Consider the following 19,981-nt stretch of genomic DNA (forward strand, 5'->3'; position numbering starts at 1 on the left):
TGTGATTAGGGAAATGTAATGTCAGAAGTAGCCCGGAGAGGAGTTTTCATCTGGTTTCTGTACTGGGGGATAGTTAGGGGTACAGTAGTGCTTCCATCCCTCTCCAAAATGGTAAGTTCTTCAGTTTATAAATTCTGGCTCTAAAGATTTCCAATGGGCATTATTGGGGGGGGGGGGCAGAATAGACAACTGGTTGTATATAAGTGCTTATAATGGAAGAGGTGATCCTCCCACTTCCTGCTTGTAGCCCTGCCCTTCCTACTGCAGGTCAGTGTGCAGGAAAAAAATTGCAGGACTGCATGAAGACTCCTCCTCTTAAGATTCCTCCTCTCTGCTGTATGATTTGTTCCCACTCTCATTTAAAAATGTCCACAGAAACAAAAAGCTACGTCTTTCAACTGCAGATTTTTTCCATACTATGTTTACACTATTCCAAAAATACTACTGTGGATTAAAAGTTTGCATTAAATCTCAAGCCTGTAAAGCACCCTTGAGAAGAAACAAAAACAAAAACACTAAACCAGCTACAAAATGTTTTGCTCATTTATATGGTCTTTTGATATTCAGTTACCTCTGCTAACTGAGCAAGAGACACCTTTTTAAAGTGGCGATTCTGTTATATTTAGCAGCAGGAGAGCAACTGGCCCTATCCATCCCCAGCACAGCATCCTTCCAGTGGCTGTTGCTGGTATCTCCCTTATGATTCTTTTGATTGTGAGCCCTTTGGTGACAGGAGACCATTTTATTTATGTATTTTTATTTGTGAACCGCTTTGTGAACTTTGGTTGAAGAGCGATATATAAATATTTGTAGTAGGATATAGTGCATAGGATTTGTATAAGATTCAGTATAAACCTGCATAGGATATGTTAATTAAGGCTGTCTTTTCAAGTTCATGACTCTACACTCTCTCTCTCCAAATCATGCACCTTGTTGAAACAGCACTTTGGTGAATTTTGGCACTTGAAGAGTTGTAAGTGCAGTAGGCATCCGTCTCCATAGTACTTGAATTCTCTTGAACTCTGTTGGCTTAAAACTGCTTTTGCAGGCCCTGCTGTCCCTTCAGAAGTGAATTATCTATCCATTACCATTCATGACCTGTACTGCTGTAATACATTGCCGAGGTGTTTGGTGTACAACAGAATACTATAAATTGTGCCAGCTAAAGCAAGAACTGCTGCAAAGTAGAAGTATTCTGATGACAATACAGATGATAAATGGGTGTTTGGTTGCCAATTTGATGCTTGTTTTGTACTTTTGCCTCAGTAACAGCAGTAGCTTTTCTTTCTTTCTTTCTTTCTTTGCATGCTCTTTACTTCAGCATTTTAGTCCTACTCTGAGATCTGTTCCGCTGTCTGTAAAACCCAAACGTTTTCATAATTCCATCATCTTCTGTTCCTATTACCCTTGCTGCCACCTCTCACTGGAAAGCTGATCTCCATGTCCCCCAAGGTAACCCCTCAGAACAACCAAATTTAGTTGCTTCCTGCAGGGTTTCTCTTTCTTTGACCAGGGCTGACAGCCAAAAGGAAATATCAGCACAGCACACAGAAATAAATGTAATAAATAAATGCTGTCAAATTCATTTGAATGAATTGAATGACTAGGATAAGTCAAAGTACAGTTCCTTTCAAAATGAGCAATTGTTTTAATGTGTATCTGTCCTGTGGAAGGAAAATGTGGCCCTAATGAATTAGGCTAGCCCTGCCAGCCTTAGCCTGACCCTTTATATTTTATTCTGTAGTATTCTCTTCAGATTAGATGAGATAATTTTACTTTCTTTGAGAGTAATCTTTTTCAGGATGGGAAACTTGATTGGAAAGCTGACCATTCTCTACCCTACCCCAATCCTGATTTTAGTGCTCACAATGGAGTTAAATCAAAAGCTTTCTTTGCTCCCACCTCCTGGAACTTTCTCTTGTGTTTTTACATTACTCATCTTTCCCAGATTTGCCTTCCATTTCTTCTGTTATCTTTACTAATGTCTCCTACAGTGTTTCCTTTATTGGCTCGCCCTTCTCTTTTTCTGTTTCTGGCATCCCTTGAAATGTTGTTCTCCATTATCTCCTCCTTTACCCAATCTTATGTGCTCTCATTTCTTTGAACTGCCAGCACTCATCTGATTTTGCATTCTTATGGTTTTTAGCCAACCTCTCCCTCATGATTTAGTTTCATCCCTTGCATTGTTACAGCAGCTTTTTTGCTCTTGTCCTTAATTGACTTCCTCCAAAAGTTAACCTGCTTCTAGGACACCTGTTCCTATCTCCATTAACAATTTTCTATACTACTTTCAAGGATCAGCAGCCCTTCTTTGCCTAAATACAGTCTACAGGTACTGCTGTGCCAAGTGGTTTTTCCTCATTTTATTCCTCTTTTAATCTTAGACCAATTTCACATGTGCCACTTAAAGCACGTTTGTGTCTCTTTCCAGCTGTTGGGTGTGCATGTGTGAAAGACAGAAGTTGCTGCCAGTGTAGGAAGGTGGATTTACAATATCATTTCAGCTTTCTTCTGTATGTGCTTTTTGTGTTATCTGTGAACAGATGTCTTATATGCAATGCGTTTTTGTTGTCAATTCACCATTCCCACCCTCATCCCCACTGAGAGTTTTATACCTCTACCAATAATGGTGTATACAGTCTACTTTATAGGGAAGTGACTTTCGTGCTATTAACAAGCATAACATGGTGCCCTTATGGAAGAATGACTAGAGCAGGGGTAGGCAACCTTGCTGAATTACAATTGAGATGATGGGAGTTGAAGTTCAACAATAGCTAGTGTGCCAAGGTTGCCTACGCCTGCTCTAGAACTACTAGTTTGGGGGCTCAAAGAACATTATTAGGGGAGCAAGGATTTTGCTATACATTAAATACTTACAGAGTTGAATGAATAATGTAGTTAGTTTATTTGCCTTATTAATGAAGCTGGTTGTTTGACATTTTCATTCAGAAAATGGGCCAGATTCCACTTGAAAAATACTGTCTTTTTGTATTAGGCCTAACCTTCCAGTCTGCTTCCCAGGCTTGCTTTCTCTTCTTGTCCAAGACAGTGTGGCAGGACAGAATGAGGTGGGGAGAGAGGTCACTACTAGGCCAGTTGAAATCTATAAGGGAGATGACTCTCTACCCCTCTGCACACATGGTCTCCCTTAGCCCGGTTCCTGGCGAGGAAGGGAGCTAAGGGGTTGACTTGGCTCCTCGAAGGCTGGAAGAGTCTCCTTCTTTGCCTGGCTGCTTGAATAATTAATTCAAGCTCTTGATTGATTGACTGATTTAGTGCCGTCAAGTCGGTATCGGCTCTTAGCGACTACATAGATCCTATGATCCATTTGTTTGTTTTCCGGGCTGTCCATGGTATCCTCAGAAGCAGCCTGCTCTGCTTGGTGAGGCTGCCCGTGTGCCCGCCTTGACTCTGGGGGTGGGGGAGTGGTGGCGGTGGCCAGTGAGCAACGGGCCGCCTGCTCCCCTCAGCGAGGCTGCCTCAGCTTCCGCCGGGGGAGCTAAGGGGTTTCTGGCTGCCGCTGCCGCCGCCATAAAAGAGAGTGCCCACGCAGGTGTGCCAGTTCCTCTCTTCCCCCTTCCAGGCTTGTCACAGGGTTTCCTTTCACGCCCCCATTGATTTTTTTTTTTAAAAACCACATCACACATATTCCACAACTCCATTGGCTCAAATGGAGCAGGAGGAGGGGCAGGTAAACGTATTTCAAGGGGAATATGGACACTTGTGCCTGGAAAATAAGTTTCTGGGGATGGAAAATATAAATGGCCACCAGCTTACAATGAAGCATTAAGCAACCCTTTACTCTTGTTTTGAAACCAACACTATTCCATCACAGTTTGCAATGCATTAGCCGTTGCAAATCCCGTAGTCGGGAAAACATCCTGGAGCATCTGTGCAGTGAGTGCCTCCTATCTTACTTTCTTCACATTCCTTCTTCAGCCTCACCTTGTGAAGTCTTTGGCACTATCCTTTGTCCTCATTCCTTGCCTACTATAACCAAACTCAAGTATGTGCAACTTAAATATTTGCATATTCTCTGCTGCCTACAATTCCTCCCCTTCCTCTCTTGTGTTCCCTCTGGTGCTATCTAGATTATAAATCACTTGGGACAGGGAACTGACTTTTTGTCTTTCATAAACACCATATACATAGATGGTGCTCCATAAATAATGTATGTGCACCAGCGCTGAAACATATAAATACATTCTTTTGAAGTAAACCACAGTTTATCCACTTGTGAAACTGAGAAGGCTTCACTTTGATAATCTGTTTAACTGTAGGGAAGGAACTGGGTGGGGTGAGTGGGAACCTTATATGGGGCAGGGGAAGGTGATCCTTTTAAAAACACTTAAAATATATAATTTGATATCTTCTTTAGCCCAGCCGAACTCGGCTAAAACCGCCCCCAACCTTTCTGTTTTGATCTTGTGTTTTGCTTCTTCTAAGTGCGAAGGTAGGTAAGGGACTCTGTGATTGGAGGCATAGCTTGTCTCTAGTGGAGACTAATTTGAAGGAAGCCAGAGCGGAGAATCATGCAAAGATGCATTAGGTAGCATCCTTTGTGGGAATTTGGGGCTCATGGGAGCCCTTTAATTATTTAATTAAGTTCTCATGACAGTAGGTGGCATATGGTTTGGGAATTATTGATCTTGAGGGCAAACTTGTGATGTTTTCTATCCAGATTAAAAGTGGCAGAGTCATATATTTTACGGCTTCAGATTTATGAAGCATTGACTGTTAGGAGAGCAGGGATTACTGCACAGACACATTGCAAAAACAAGTCTGCTGCATAATCTGAGAACTAGCTATTTACTGTGCTTGTTGAGGGTTCTCTGTGACCCAGAGAGTTGCGTGCTTTTAACTAAGAGAAGAGAAGACAACACTTATTTTATTTTTATTTAATTTATGTATTACATTTGTACACCTCCCCAAACTTTTGTCTCTGGGTGGCTTACAGCAACATAAAACAAATTAAAACAGAAATTACAACCTGAAAACAATTTAAAACCACAAGTCTAGTTAAAAAGCTTGGGTGAATACAGTCATCCCTAGCCAACCGTGTGGGTTTTGTTCCAGCAAAACCCCATCGTTTGCAAATTCGCGGTTGGTGAACCATCGAAATGAATGGGAAATAGGAGCTTAGGGGAACTGAGATAATGAAAAGACCAAAAAAGTAAAAGAAAAATCCAAAAAATTCAGCAAACCCCCCCCCCCCGGATCACTGAGAAGAATGAGAAGATTTAACATCTGGAAATCTTTTGGACCACCCAAAATTATTCAAAGGCACTTTAAATCACGAGCATCGACAGGAGGAATGAGCAGATTTGTCCTTGGAACCCCCCAAATCACTAAAAAAAAGACACCCCTCACCAACTGCAGATACTTTGGTTGCATTTGGTGAGACTGGACACAATTTCCCATTTGCGGATACTCAAAACCACAGTTGTCGAGGAATGAGTTAAATGTGTTTTTAGAGACTTTTAATAGTTGTCAGAGATGGGGTGGCTTTTATTTCAGCAGAGAGGGTATTCCAGAGTCTCAGGGCAGCAACAGAGAATGCCTGTCCCTATGTAGCCACCGGATGAACTGGCAACTGCAGATGAACCTCTCCAAATGATTTCAGTGGGCGATATGGCTCAGAGTGAAGAAGATGTTCTCTTAAATACCCTGGGCCTAAGCTATCTAGGCCTTTATAGGATATAATCAGCATCTTGTATTTTGCCCAGAAACTCTGTGATAGCCAGTGCAGTTCTTTTAATATAGGAGTAATATGGTCTCCTTAAAATTACCCGAAGACTACCCTGGCTGCCATATTCTGTACCAACTGCAGTTTCTGAGCTACGTACAAAGGCAGCCCCTCATATAGCACTTTGTAGTAAAGTATGGCGGTTGATAGCATATGTACTACTGTTCTGAAGTAGTTTTATCTCAAGAAATGGATGCAGCTGGTGTATCAGCCGAAGCTGATAGAAAGCACCTCTGGCCATTGCCTCAACTTAAGACTCTAGGGAGAGGATTAGGTTCAAAAGCACTCGCAGACTGCGTACCTGTTCCTTTTGGGAAAGTATGACCCCATCCAGAACTGGCAGATCAAAATTGTCTCCTGAGTTCTGACCCTGCGCAATAAGTACCATTGTCTTATTTGAATTCAGACTCAGTTTTTTCTCCCTCATACAGTCCATCACTGCCTCCAGGCTGACATTTAGGAGTTTATGCCTTCTCTTGATGATGTTGACATGGAGAAATAGGTTTGGGTGTCATTGGCATACTGATAACACCCTGCACCAAATCTCCTGGTGATCTCTCCCAGCGATTTCATGTAGATGTTAAAAACATTGGAGACAGTATGAAGCCCCGGGGGACGTGATATAAAAGTCCATGTTTTGAAGAACAGCAGTCTCCAAGCAACACCATCTGGAATCTGCCTGAGAGGTAGGAGTGGAACCACTGCAAAGCAGTGCCTCCCACTCTCAACCCTCTCAGATAGTCCAGAAGCATACTATGGTCGATAGTATCAAAAGTTGCCGAGAGATCCAAAAGGAATAACAGAGCCACTCTCCTCCTGTCTATTCCCTGTTGATCATCCATCTCTCCCTATAGAGATCGTTTTTTGTATCTCTGATTTTCTGGGACCAGCATAACAATGTCTGCTTTTATGATGTCCTTTCTCTCGGATTTCGATTAAAAACAATGTGCTCCAGTGATTTTAAGGGAGGAGGACCTCACTTTTACTGAGACGTCACTCTTTTTGATCTATCTCACAGCATCAAAGTTGTTTCATTCATGTGTGAGCTGTTTCTGCTTATGTCTGAGTGCAACTTCCCTATCCATTTTAGCTGTGTCTTTGAAGCTGCTTCTCATTGTTGTCTGTCTTTTGATCATAATGTCTTCTGTGACATCTGCAAAGAATACATTTCAGACCTGGCCTATCTTTTCTTCATCTTGTCTCATGAATATCAATCCCTTCTTTTCTTAAATAAAAGTTTGGTTTCCATTGTATGTAAAGCATTATCTGATGACTCAAGTTAAAGAACATTTTGTGAATACCATTAATGGGCAACACAAGTAATTTTAACAAAAGCATTTTTGAAAAATATTTCCAGAAGCATAGTATAGCTCCCCAATTGTGGTGTTCCTATTTTGATTTTTGCGTTTTAAGCAAGAATTTTATTTGGGAGCTGAAGTAGGCATCTAACTTCCATGCAAACTATTTAGGCAGCAGTGCATTTTTTTAAAAATACATGTATTAAAATCAACACTTATCTTATTAGATTATTTAATTTTTTTTAATGCAAAAAAGCACACTTCCCAATCCAGCTTTTGATGATTCAAGGGCTTAGACTGGTCTTTATTCTTAGGTTGGTGTATACAGGTATACAGGATTCAGGCTCTGCTATTCTGGAAACAGTACTTTTTCCACTTATGGGGAGGGCATCCTTCACACGGTGGGTTGTCAGTCACTGCATGCTCTGAGACAGGGCCAATAAGATTTAAGCAGGACCGTTACTCCCTCTATCGAGCCCAGCTTGCCCAGTTCTGGTCCTGTCTTCGCTCTGGGACAGTACTGCTTATTTTCCTCTCTCCATTCTTCTGTGTGCTAGGGGTGGAAAGGAGTTGTTGGCGACATTACGGTCGGTGATTCTTTCCTCTGTTGTGGTTTTCCCCTGTTATTGTTTCCGTTTGTGTCTTTCTGGTCAATTTCATCCTTTCGCTTTTCCGTGATATCTGTGCAGTTCTGTGCTGTCTGCTTTCCTTTCGCCTTACCGCTGTTTTGAAGCCTGATTTATGGAGATCGCTCACACTTGCGACATGTTGCGGGGTTCCCTCTCTGAAGGGCCCCTTTCTGATGCCCCAATGCAAAAGTCCCCAATAGTCTCCTCGGGGGCTGGGGAAAGTTCTGAAGTTGCCGCGGCAGGCTTGATGTCGGCAGAGAGTGTTCCGCCGCGGGTGGAAGTGCCTGCAAAAAAGAAAGTGCTTACGGGCCATTCTAAAGCGCCCAAGAAGCTAAAGCACTTAGGGGCAAAGGGCGAAAAGCCTAAAAAGAAGAAAAAGGCTAAGGCTTCCCTCCTGCTGAAGGCGCCTATGAGCGAAAGGCTCCAATTGAAGGCAGTGAGAGAGCGGCAGCTGGGGAAAGACGTAACGGCTGTTCCCGCCAAAATGGCGACCGCCATTTTAGATAAATCGGCAACGGCCGCGGCTTCTCCGAGCTCAATAGGACCAATTGCTGGGACATTGCTGCCGGTTATACAGGCGGCTGGGGAGCCATGCGCCTTGTCGGCTCGGTCGGAACAGCTGCATCCTCCATTTTCGGTGTTGAGTGATTCGGCGGGGGAACCGCTGATGGGCACTGTAGGTCCTAGCAGGGAGTTATTGTCACCAAAGGAACTAGCGTGGCTTAGTGTCTTTGTTCAGAAGAATTGTCTCACGGTGGTGTCTCCGCTCCTTACCCAGCAGGGTACTATTAGTGCCTCTACTTCAGCCCCTGTGACCAGGTCTGACGTTCAAGGGGGTATAATAAACCCTGTGGCTGGCACTACTCCAGCGGGGGGTCAAACTGAAACGGTGGGCGCCAACACACATCAGGACAGGCAACGCAGGGGCAGGCACCCTTCCTTTTCCTCTTCACCGGACTCCAGTCCGGTCAGACAATCCATCCCTGTGGGAGAAAGGGTCTGGCTGGCTAGGACCGCCAGGAAGCGTCGCCATAGGAGAATTCCGCATGATTATTCCTCAGGGGAGGAGGATTCTCCAGTTGCTAAAAGAACCGGCGCCAGATCTAATGTTACAGCCCCCACTAATGTTACAGCCCCCATGGTGGAATTTTCGCAAGGGGATCGTGGGGGTCGGGAAAAATCCACTACTCACGGGGGAGTTCCCATGTCAGACGCGCTCGTTAGTCGTCCCCGGGATCCGGGTTCGAGTTCTGATGAATCGGAAAAAGAGGAAGGGGAGCTGTCTGACGAACAGGCTCCCTCAGAAATGCCTTCCTCAGCACGATTGTTTTCCCTTAATGAGTTTGAAATTCTTTTGGCTAAGGCTAAGAGGGCAATTAAAGATGTCTGTGAGGATCCTGGCCCTCAGGCTGTACCGGGTCTTGATCAGGAAGTCTTTCCATCTACTTCTGTATCCCCAGCCACAGTTCCCTTTCCATCCTTATTCAAAGAAGTAATGTTGGCAGAATGGGGGGGTACCTATGGCGTCTAAACCATCTTTAAACTTTCCTAAAAAATTGTATACTCTGCCTTCAGATATTATGTCCTTGATAGCTGTACCAGTGGTCGATGCTCCAGTTGCGCAATTGGTGACCGGAGCCTTGGTCAACAAGGAAGGTGAGGAATTCCTCAAGTCCCCAGAGGAGGAGAAGACGGATCACCTCTTGAAGAAAGTGCACGAAGCCTCGGCGACCATCATCCGTGCAGCCTCCACGAACTCTATTTTTGCCAGGGCTACAATTCTCTGGACAAAGGAGCTGGCAAAACTGGTACCTCCGGAGCTCACCAAGCTGCGTCAAGGCCTGAACAAAATTGCAAGGGCTTCTGCGCTAATGGCTGACTCCAGCCTGGATTGTTTACAGCATGCCTCTAGGGCTATGGCGGCCAATGTAGCGGTCCGTAGAGGCCTATGGTTAAGGCATTGGAATGTCGACTCTAAATCTAAGTCGGCGCTGGCGGCCACCCCCTTTTGCGGGACAAAGTTATTTGGGGAGGCATTAGACCCAGTATTGGTTGAAACACGAGAGAAAAAGAAGGCCATGCCGATGGGACGGGGGAGGCCCTTTCGAGGGGGGACAAATTCTCAATACTCCTTTCGTCCCTTCAGGCCCTTCGGAAGATCAGGCATGGCTGGCTATCGAGACAATTTCAGAGACAGAGAGTTCAGAGGGCACCAGTATAGGCCTTCCTGGCGCCAATCCTGGAACCCGAGAGTCAGAGGAACCAACAGACGTGGAGGATCCTTCACCGTTGGACAGGATCGCCGTGCCCGTAAACAATGACTACTGCCAGGTAGGAGGCAGGTTAACTGCCTTTGCCACAGTTTGGGGGGACACGTCCACAGACTCCTGGGTGCTTCACACCATTTCTCAGTGGTACCGCATAGAGTTCACCTCTACGCCCCCAGAATTTTTCTACGCCACGCCCATGTCAAAAAACCCGGTGAAGAAAAAGCTGATGCAGGATGCCATACAACATCTACTAGACATTCAAGCCATAGAGTTGGTTCCTGCACGGCAGAGCAACAAAGGGGTTTTCTCCCTCCTTTTCCTGGCCCCCAAAAAGGACGGGTCTTGGAGGGCAATTTTGAATTTGAAGCGTTTAAATCGGTACGTGAAGAAAAGGCATTTCAGAATGGAGTCCCTCAGATCCATCAAGGCGGCAGTCCTTCCAGGGGACTGGTTGGCCTCGCTGGATCTATCGGAGGCTTATCTTCACGTACCAATTCATCCGGATTTCAGATGTTTTCTCCGTTTCTCGTACAACGGTCGCTCCTACCAGTACAAGGCCCTCCCCTTCGGCCTCTCCACGGTGCCGAGGGTGTTTACAAAGCTAATGGTGGCGGTCATTGCCCATGTCCGGTTGCAGGGCATACACGCATACCCTTACTTAGACGATGTTTTGCTACGCGCCCCTTCAGCGGAGGAGGCAGAAGAGAGTGTCCGTCTCACGGTCAGCATCCTAAAGAACCACAGGTTTCTCATAAATGCCGTGAAGAGCCACCTACGACCTACTCAGGTCCTAGTTCATCTCGGTGTGTTGTTCGACACCAAGACAGCGATCGTCCGCCTACCCGAAGAAAGGAGGCAAAAGATTGTGAAGACAGTCACTTCTCTTGCACGCAGGAAGAAGGCGCCGCTCCTTTGTTTGGCTCAGCTTATGGGCATGATGGTGGCCTGCTTTGACTGCATGCCCTAGTCAAGATGGCACTCCAGGCCTCTTCAGTGGCTCCTTCTGCCTCACCAGGAGCACATTATGAACAGGGAAAACGTCTGGGTCAGGATGACCGTACCGGTTCAGCACTCTCTTCGATGGTGGACCTCGCCGGTCATGTTACAAGGACTGCCCCTGGAGCTCGCACAGAGGTATGTGATCACGACGGACGCCAGCCTCTATGGTTGGGGAGCCCACTTCCTCGATCACCGGGCCTAGGGAACATGGAGTCAGGAGGATCTCTGCCACAACATAAATTGGTTAGAGCTGAAGGCTGTCCGCTTGGCTCTGTTGCAGTTCCAGGCTTACATCGAAGGCAGAGATGTGCTAGTCCGCACAGACAACGTTACGACCGAAGCCCATCTGAACCATCAGGGTGGAATGAGGTCATGGTCTCTGATGCTCGAGTCGGACGCGTTGTTCAGTTGGGCAGAAGTTCATCTGCGTTCGATAGCTGCGGAACATCTGGCCGGTCAGTTGAACGTCCTGGCAGACTGGCTGAGCAGGCAGTACCTGGATCCGGGGGAATGGTCGCTCCACCAGGGGGTGTTCGATCAGATCTCAAAAATTTGGGGCCCCCCAGTAGTGGACCTATTTGCTTCTCCCTCGAACAGCAAACTGCCAAGGTTCTTCCTGCGCCACCTTTGTCCTCAGGCGGAACAGGTGGACGCCCTGACTGCAAGGTGGCCTTGGGGAGTTCTACTGTACGCCTTCCTTCCGCTGATGATCCTGCGCAGAGTCGTCAGAAAGCTGGTGACCGAGGGATCCGAAATTATTCTGATAGCCCCATTCTGGCCACGACGCCCGTGGTTTTCGGATCTGTTGGCCTTGTCCATGCACAAACCATGGGCTCTGCCCGACAGACCCGATCTTCTCAGTCAGGGGCCTCTGCTGCATTTGGATCCGGCTTGGCTCCGCCTTCACGCGTGGAGATTGAGCGCCGGACATTAGAAGACAAAGGATATTCTGAACCAGTCCAAAAAACTATCCTGGCAGCGAGGCGTCACTCCACGAAGCGCATCTATCAAATGACATGGGCAACCTTCTGTGACTGGTCACGCAAGGAAGGACTTGATCCGACACGTGCCGGGGTGGCCTCCGTGCTTAGCTTTCTGCAGGCAGGGATTGACAGGAGTCTCCGCCCCGCTACTCTAAGAAGACAGACCTCCGCCCTGTCATCAGTCCTGAATCTTGGCAGCATGGACTCACATTCTCTCCATACCGACATTAGGAGATTTTTGAGAGGCACGGTTAACCTGAATCCACCTCCGGTTCCTAGGTTTCCTTCGTGGGACTTGGATAAGGTCCTCCAGGCGCTCACGAAGGATCCCTTTGAACCACTACGTAAGATTTCGCTAAAGTTGATGACCTTTAAGGTTCTGTTCCTGGTCGCTATAACATCCACCAGGAGAGTCTCCGAACTTGCTGCCTTATCGGCTAGGGATGAGCTGTGTGTTTTTCAAAAAGAAGCCGTCGTAATGAAATTGGTCCCCACCTTTCTCCCCAAGGTGAATTCAATGTTCCATAGAGCTCAAGATATCGTGTTACCATCCTTTTGCCCAAATCCTCATCATACGAAAGAGCATCTTTGGCACTCGCTAGATGTCCGGAGGGCACTTCGTATATACTTGAAACGGATCAAAGCATTTAGGAGATCAGACTCTTTGTTTGTTTCTTACCTTCGAAGTTGGGAACCAAGGCTTCTAAGGAGACTTTAGCGCGGTGGCTTAGAGCCACTATTGCATTGGCTTATGAATCCTTGCATCTACCCATTCCATCTGGAATCACGGCGCATTCTACTAGGAGTGCTTCGGCATCGGCGGCCTTCTCGGCCAGGGTACCTGTGGAAGACATTTGTAAAGCAGCAACCTGGTCTTCCTCATCACCCTTCGTTAAGCATTACAAAATTCCATCCTTCCATCAATCACAAGCAGCCTTGGGACGTACAGTCCTGCAAAGAGTGTTATAGTTTTTACAAGGTGTGATTTTCAGCATCTGATACCCTCCCACACACACATTAGCTTGGATATGTCCCACCGTGTGAAGGATGCCCTCCCCATACGTGGAAAAAGAAACATTGGTAGACTTACCGTGAAGGGTTCTTTTTCAAGTATGGGGAGGGCATCCGGCCTGCCCTCGGATGCTTGGGTGGAGAGTTTGTTTTTTGGGAGGCGGAACTCCTCCTAGGGTGCATAGATTTGGCTATCACTTTTCCTTTCCCTTTTTGCTCCTTTCTGAGGGGTCTCTCGCTGTGGTCCAGCCTTGCTCATCTCCCTTTTTTCTCCTTATTTCCTCTCTGAGTTATAGAGTTATAGAGACTGCGAGACTGCGGATTGCTCTACAAGACCAGAACTGGGCAAGCTGGGCTCGATAGAGGGAGTAACGGTCCTGCTTAAATCTTATTGGCCCTGTCTCAGAGCATGCAGTGACTGACAACTCACCGTGTGAAGGATGCCCTCCCCATACTTGAAAAAGAACCCTTCACGGTAAGTCTACCAATGTTTCTTTCATTTGATTATGTTCTCAGGTGATAACTTGTCTCAGCTTAGCTGGGAGTCCAGGAAATGTGTCATGTACCCTCTGCTAGATCATCAGGGAGTCTGCCAAGTTTACAGTTTCTAACTGATTACTTGCCAGGGGCAAATGAGTGCCTTCATAGAAAGATGTCCAGGCTGGAGCAGAGAATAACTTACATCGGATATCCCCAGGCCTGCAACTGATAAACACTTTTTAAAAAAAAAAGTCTGCAGGTAGTACCAGTGTTTTCCACATTGGTGGCATATACTTTCTGGACCAGTTGCTGGAGTCCGAATTCAGTTTCAGACTTAGGTTTTCAACTATCAGATTAGAAATTGTGTGTGTGTGTATGAATGTTTTGCTTCTATTTCGTGCCTTCTCTTTTTATATTTTCTTCCTACTTATCCTCAATAAATGTCATGCTTCTTTGTTCTATGCATTGGACTGAAAGTGCTGTAGTTTCTTGGAATGCTGAACTGAGATAATCTAGCAAAGTTTTGGTTCTTTGATTCTTTGTGTGGGAAGATTTTGGTGGATTCTGCCCTTCAATCATATTTATTGCTTCCAGATTTTTAAGGGCTTGTTAAAAGTTTGTTCCTCTCACTCCACCTCCTAGGACCAATACCAAGAGTAGGCTAGCTTCTGTGGAGTCTGTGGCTTGGAAATTATTGAGACAGACCTCCAAGTGGGTTCCTGATTATTCTGAGGAGCAGCTGGGCTGTTCATCATCATCAGTTGTGGATGCTAGATGGGATCCTGATTTTTCAACCATTTAAATTGTAGTTCTTTTTCTGCCTCCCTGTCCTATGCCATCTATTCTGTGGGGTGCTTACAAATGAAAACAGCTTCCCTGCAGAATCCCTCTTCATGGAATCTAGAATCTGAAAGGGCCTGATGTGGGACAGATTCTCTGCTGGTGCCCCCAGGTTCTGGAATGTGCTCTCAGTGAATGTCCACTATTTGACATCTGTGGCTGCTTTTAAAAACAACTAAATACCTTTGTATTTGTGGCGTTTACCCTAACAGAAGTATTTTTTCACACAACGCATAATCAACTTGTGAAATTCTTTGCCACAAGATGTGGTGACAGCCAACGACCTGGAAGGCTTTAAGAGGGGTTTGGATAACTTAATGGAGGAGAGGTCTATCAATGGCTACTTGTTGGAGGCCTATAGGCCATCTCCAGCCTCAAAGGCAGGATCCCTCTGAGTACCAGTTGCAGGGGAGTAACAGCAGGAGAGAGGGCATGCCCTCAACTCCTGCCTGTAGGCTTCCAGTGGCATCTGGTGGCCACTGTGTGAAACAGAATGCTGGACTAGATGGGCCTTGGGCCTGATCCAGCAGAGCTGTTCTTATGTTCTTACCCCTTAGGGGCTGCTATGTCTCTCAGTTCTCCTGCTTCTGTTTGTCTTTTTATGGTGGCTGTTTTTTGAGGGTATTATGGTTTTTACTGTTTAACTGGTTTTTTAAAATGTGATTTTTATGAAGTTTTATTTTATTTTAATTTTTGTAAACCACCTTGGGATGCCTTATGAAAGGTGGTATAAAAACTGAACAATAAATAAAATTGACAGTTTTATACAATGAGAGTTAATTAGGTTTTGCTCCTCCCTCATGCTCCAGGTAGGCTGCCTGCTTTTTAAAAACTGCTTAGAGCACTACTAGTCTGTTTCTGCAAGTTAATTTGCTGCCTTTGGGTGGTTCTGTTCTATTTTTTAATTAAAAAAAAAAATACCATACATGCCTTAAAATTTTTATCAAATGCCCTGAAAAGGAGAGCTTTTGTGACATCACAGGTTTCTGCCAATTAGTGCTGTGCACAGCTAGCTTCTGTTGCAAAGATGTGGGAACATAGTACATTTGAGGGAAACCGCAGGGAATATGGTTTTGCAGCAGCCCTGCTGTTCAGATTATACATGTTTGTTTGAACCACTGAATAACTGAATGGGGAAATGCGGGGAGTTCTTCACGGTTTATTCAGTAAGAGCATGTATTCTTGTATACTTTAGTTTGAGGTGATATTCCTCTGGGGAAACAAAAAGAAAATCGGAATGGGTATGGAGTGGAGAGAATACTGGCTGTTTTGTATCCTTCATAATTTTGTAAAAAACATATCAAATAATATGCACTGCATCTTTTCTGTCATATTCCAGTTTGTGAGGTTTTGTCTTGGTTGCAGTACTCCTTGTTTGTATACTTTTATTTGACAACTGGTTCTTGCTAGAGTGAAATATTTTTAGAGCCAGTATCATTTATATATGAGACAGAAGATGCTACCCTATATATAAAGAAAGCTGTGGATGCTACGCTATATATAAACGGTTGCATGAATGATGGGGACAGAAATATGAAAAGAATATTTATTTACTTTGTGCCCTCTTTATATATTGTAATGTTGTGCTAATTTAGAAAGCATTGCCTATTGAAATCATAGCCTTCAAGAGCACAGAAAGTCTAATTTCTGTTCTGCAACTCTCATTAATGCTTCACCAACAGAGACTTTGGCATAACTTAATGCATAAAAGGGCATTCAAAGGTGATTTCCGGTATTTAGGAAAAATGGTTGTATTTAGGAAAAAATTGTTTCTAGGAAACATGCAGCATGATCTATAAGCTGCCTTAGCTAGAATATATGGTTTTTGAGCTAAAGTAATGCTACAAAAATCAGTGCAGCAAAATTGGCTTAAAATAAGTTGCAAGTCGTTTGTTGGAGCTAGTTATCATTATTCTATTCTTGAAAGCATAGTTTGTGGTGTGTGGGTGTTTTTTTTTTTTTTTTTAACATGACCATATCAGTCTTTAGAGATCATCTGTAAATACAGATTGTCTTCAGTCCTTCCTCCCTGTACTCTGCCAAATTGTAAGCTCTGTTGAAAAGACATATGAGGACTGTGATTATCCTGAAGGTAAGCTACAATGTTAAATTTGGTTACATAGCCTTAAAGATCATACTGTCAAAGCACACAAGGTTTCCTCACAAAAATAGCGTTCATTATTTATTGATATATGAGTTGTTCATTGTTTATCAAAGTGCTTCAAATATTTATCCTACTTTTTTCTCACATCAGCAATCCTGTGTAATAGGTTACCATTGTTTCCATTTTAAATAATGGCTGGCATCTGAACACTGTGCTTGTGCAATGAACAAAGTCGTGCTCGTGCAAGATCGTGTAGCTGTTTGAAATCATGGAGATGCTTGAAATTGCACTCTTGCATAAAAGTTCCCTGCAAGAGATGAGAGGCATGCCACAGCTTGTGCACCATGCTTGTGCAACATTAGTCTAGAACAAAAGCTCCAGACTTAGCATAACGCATTAGGGCAGCAGCCTTTTGCAAGAGCAGCTTGACTCAGGATGTCAGCCAACTTATCCAAAAACAGAAACATGCTCGTCCTTTATCTTTTAATCTATTTAACATCTTTAAATTCTGCTAAACCTCTGAAATAATTGCAATGGAAACAGTGCCTGGTAAAATTTAGGGATGTGCTGAATTGGGATTTGGCACACCCCTAAATTGTGCCCCCCCTCTTGATTTTCTGAGTTTATGTTATTGACCGCTTGGGGAGGAGGTGTCACAGACCGCCCAGGTATGTGGGAATGATGTAATTGTGAAGGGCTGTTGCTCCAAATTACTTGATGGGCGGTGGGGAGAATCTGCCCCACCTTGGGGAGAATTTAACCACTTCCAAATTTGTGGACAATATCAGGGTTTTTATCTCTTGGTATATGCAAGTTTGTTTAATTATATTTGTACACTGCCCCAAACTTCTGTCCTGGGTGGAACAAACATAAAACAATTTAAAACCACAAGTCTAGTTAAAAAGCTGTGTCTGTAGAGACTTTTTAAAAGTTGTCAGACATGGGGAGGCTCTCACTTTATCAGGGAGTACATTCCAGTTAATGGAATGTAGAGTTCCCTGCAAACATGAGTGCCCTGTGAATAAAAGAAGAGTGAATGAGGATGTGTTGCTGGGTGGTGGGGAAGCCTGCAACTTCTTGTCTGTCTTGATGTTGTTCTACCGAGTTGGGACAGGAACTGTGATTCACCCATGTCTGCGACAACCTTGAGTATTCCTGATTATGTAAACAAGCCTGAAATTCATGTCTGATTTACAGTAGGGCATATTGGGATTCAGGACCAATTCCAGTGCCCCCTCCACTAGGCCTTGCTGGTGCCATGTTTACAAATTTGTTGAAAGTTGCTTGACAACAAAATAAAAAGCAGTCCTTTTTAGCTTTGTCATCAGTAACACTTGCTGTCAGCTTGTCAGTGGATTCCTGACTGAGAGACCATGGGAGTTCTTGAGGCTAGAAGCTGTCTTCTCCCCAAGGCTTCTAGAAGGTGAAGCGGAGAGGAGGTAATCTATCAACTTTCTACTTCAGTGGATAGATCAGTCAAATGCTGCTCTTCAATCCTTGCTCTAAGGAAACACCTGTGGGCCATTACAGTTCGAGTCACAGCTGGTGAACAAAGAGTAGAACTGAAGCTGATGCAATCCAGAGACTGGAGGCGGGAAGAAACGGTCCTGAATAAGAGGGAATATGAAAGGAATCGGTTGTGAAAGCCAACTCCTGTTTCAGCTGAAGAGCTGAGATCACAACTCATCTTTGGCCTAGTTTTCACAGAGGTTGTAAGTCTGGGCCTGGACTGCACTAACTGAGGTTGTAGGCAGGGCCTACATGACTGAATGCTCCTGCATACAAACGATGCCCTCACATAGAAAACTAGGATATCAGGGAGAAGAGTTCTAGCCTAGCCTTGCTTTTTCAGCTTATGACATATGTGTTTCCAGCATTCAGAGTTCTCGTTTTCTTTTGTATGCAGTTATGTCAGCCCCATGTGCAGGGGTACAGCCCAGACATGGGTTTACCACCTCAATGAGAATTAGGCCTTTGTCAGGTGGCTGACAGGTTGTCTGTTTCATAGCCAGTTTTAGATATTACAGAGAGTCGTGTGTGCCATATCTATGAAGAATGCATATCTGCATGATAAAGAAGCTCTTTAGAGCTTCCTTTCCCCGCTATTACAGAGGACAGAAAATCAACTTTACCAATGAGCTGAGGAGGCTTGTCCACTTAGTATCTTTGTCAGATGTCAAAGATGTCAAATGTCAGATGTCAAAGATGACTTCAGTTGGATGTATTTGGCCTTGAGTGATGTAGGCCAAATACATCGAAGATAAATCATAACGTGGTGACTGGTTGTTCTTCATTGTTTTAGTTTTTATTTTAATTTATCAAAGTCCAGTTAATTGGAGGCAGATCCTGAAGGTTGTGTTTACTTGAACTTTCTTATTTAGGGTTACCCTAAATGACTAGCTCTTGCTGCACAGTTTGGGGTTATGAGGTGTCTTGGTATTGCAAATCTGCCCACCATCTTCTTATTCTAGCTTCATTCCAGGGCATGCAGAGTTTCCAGACTACTCCTGCCAGTTGGATTTGAGAACCGAGTTGACCTGAGGCAAAGGTATCAGATCTTTTGGCTAAGAGTCACTCTGCCATTTACCATGCAATCCCTTTCTTTTTAATTCCTGTTCTTTTTCTTTTCTCTTTTCCAATCCCCTTGTCTCTAGCACTGCCCTTTCCCATGGGCAGTAGGCTGGGAATCCCTAAGCAGTCATTCATAAGGCAGTACTTCACTTTCCTCCTCACACTATGAAATTGCCTCTCCGACAGGAAGTACTTTGACCTCTTCCCTTAGTAAAAGGAATAGTGGAAATTAGAAACATCGGAGCTAGTGGTAGCTAATAAGGAAACATCCTTATCTAGTGGTGGCTGATGCACTGCAGCAAGTTTGCACACTCAAGACATCAATGGGTTCCCTTGACTAGATTGTGCTTCCTTGATGGATAGGAATGACACAACAATTCAGGGGTGAGTGCATCCTTTGAATGGAGATCTGCTGCCATGCTTTCTCAAAACATATCTGGGTGTGCCTGGACCTTGTGTCTTATTATCACCAATTGTTTCTGTGGTGTTATATTAGTTTGTGTGTTTATTCCTCCCAACCCCACCCTCAGCACAAGAACAATAATCATAGGTCCTGGTTCTCACTGAAGTGGTGAATTTGTGTCTGGGCTGTGTCACTTCATACTTCAAGTGGGAGCTCATGTGACTGAATGTTTCTCAAAAGGGGTGGTGGTGGGGAAGCTTCCTGAGCATGTCTGGGAGAAGGCTGACCCCCCTCTGATTGTGGGAGAAGAACCTCCTCTGCTTGCTTACCATAGCTGGTGCCCATAAAGTACTCTCTGGCTGGACTCTGATGGTATTCCTTAATTTGCTGTGTACACCTGCCTTTCTGCATTACTTGCCTGCGCACCCTTCTGCCCCTAGTACTGTGAAGCATTTGACCATAGGAGACCAGTGTTCTTGTCAATTTCACCTCTACGGACTTTCTTTTCAAAAATATGCCTTAAAGTATTCAGTGGATGCATACAAAATGTTCAAAATGGAGACAGGGCAAGTGAAGGAAGCAGGAGTGAAAAGAACTGACAACAGATTAATAGATTTCCAGGTACATGGGCATGGAAGAAAACAAGC

At 44.6% G+C, this 19,981-nt stretch overlaps 1 protein-coding gene across 5 annotated transcripts in view; it reads left to right on the forward strand.

The window, feature by feature from the left end:
- PRKD3 (protein kinase D3) overlaps positions 1-19,981 on the forward strand; it is a 138,697-nt gene that overhangs the window by 18,731 nt on the left and 99,985 nt on the right. Inside the window, exon 1 of one of the 5 annotated variants that reach the window (XM_053302872.1) lies at positions 13,302-13,411. The exons of the other annotated variants lie outside the window; for them this stretch is intronic. The gene's annotated coding sequence lies outside the window, so the exon portion shown is untranslated. Of the gene's footprint in view, positions 1-13,301; positions 13,412-19,981 lie in introns of those variants that run through there. 5 annotated transcript variants of the gene reach the window in all.

This window comes from Hemicordylus capensis, chromosome 1, assembly GCF_027244095.1.
Source record: "Hemicordylus capensis ecotype Gifberg chromosome 1, rHemCap1.1.pri, whole genome shotgun sequence".
NCBI classification, from domain to species: domain Eukaryota; kingdom Metazoa; phylum Chordata; class Lepidosauria; order Squamata; family Cordylidae; genus Hemicordylus; species Hemicordylus capensis.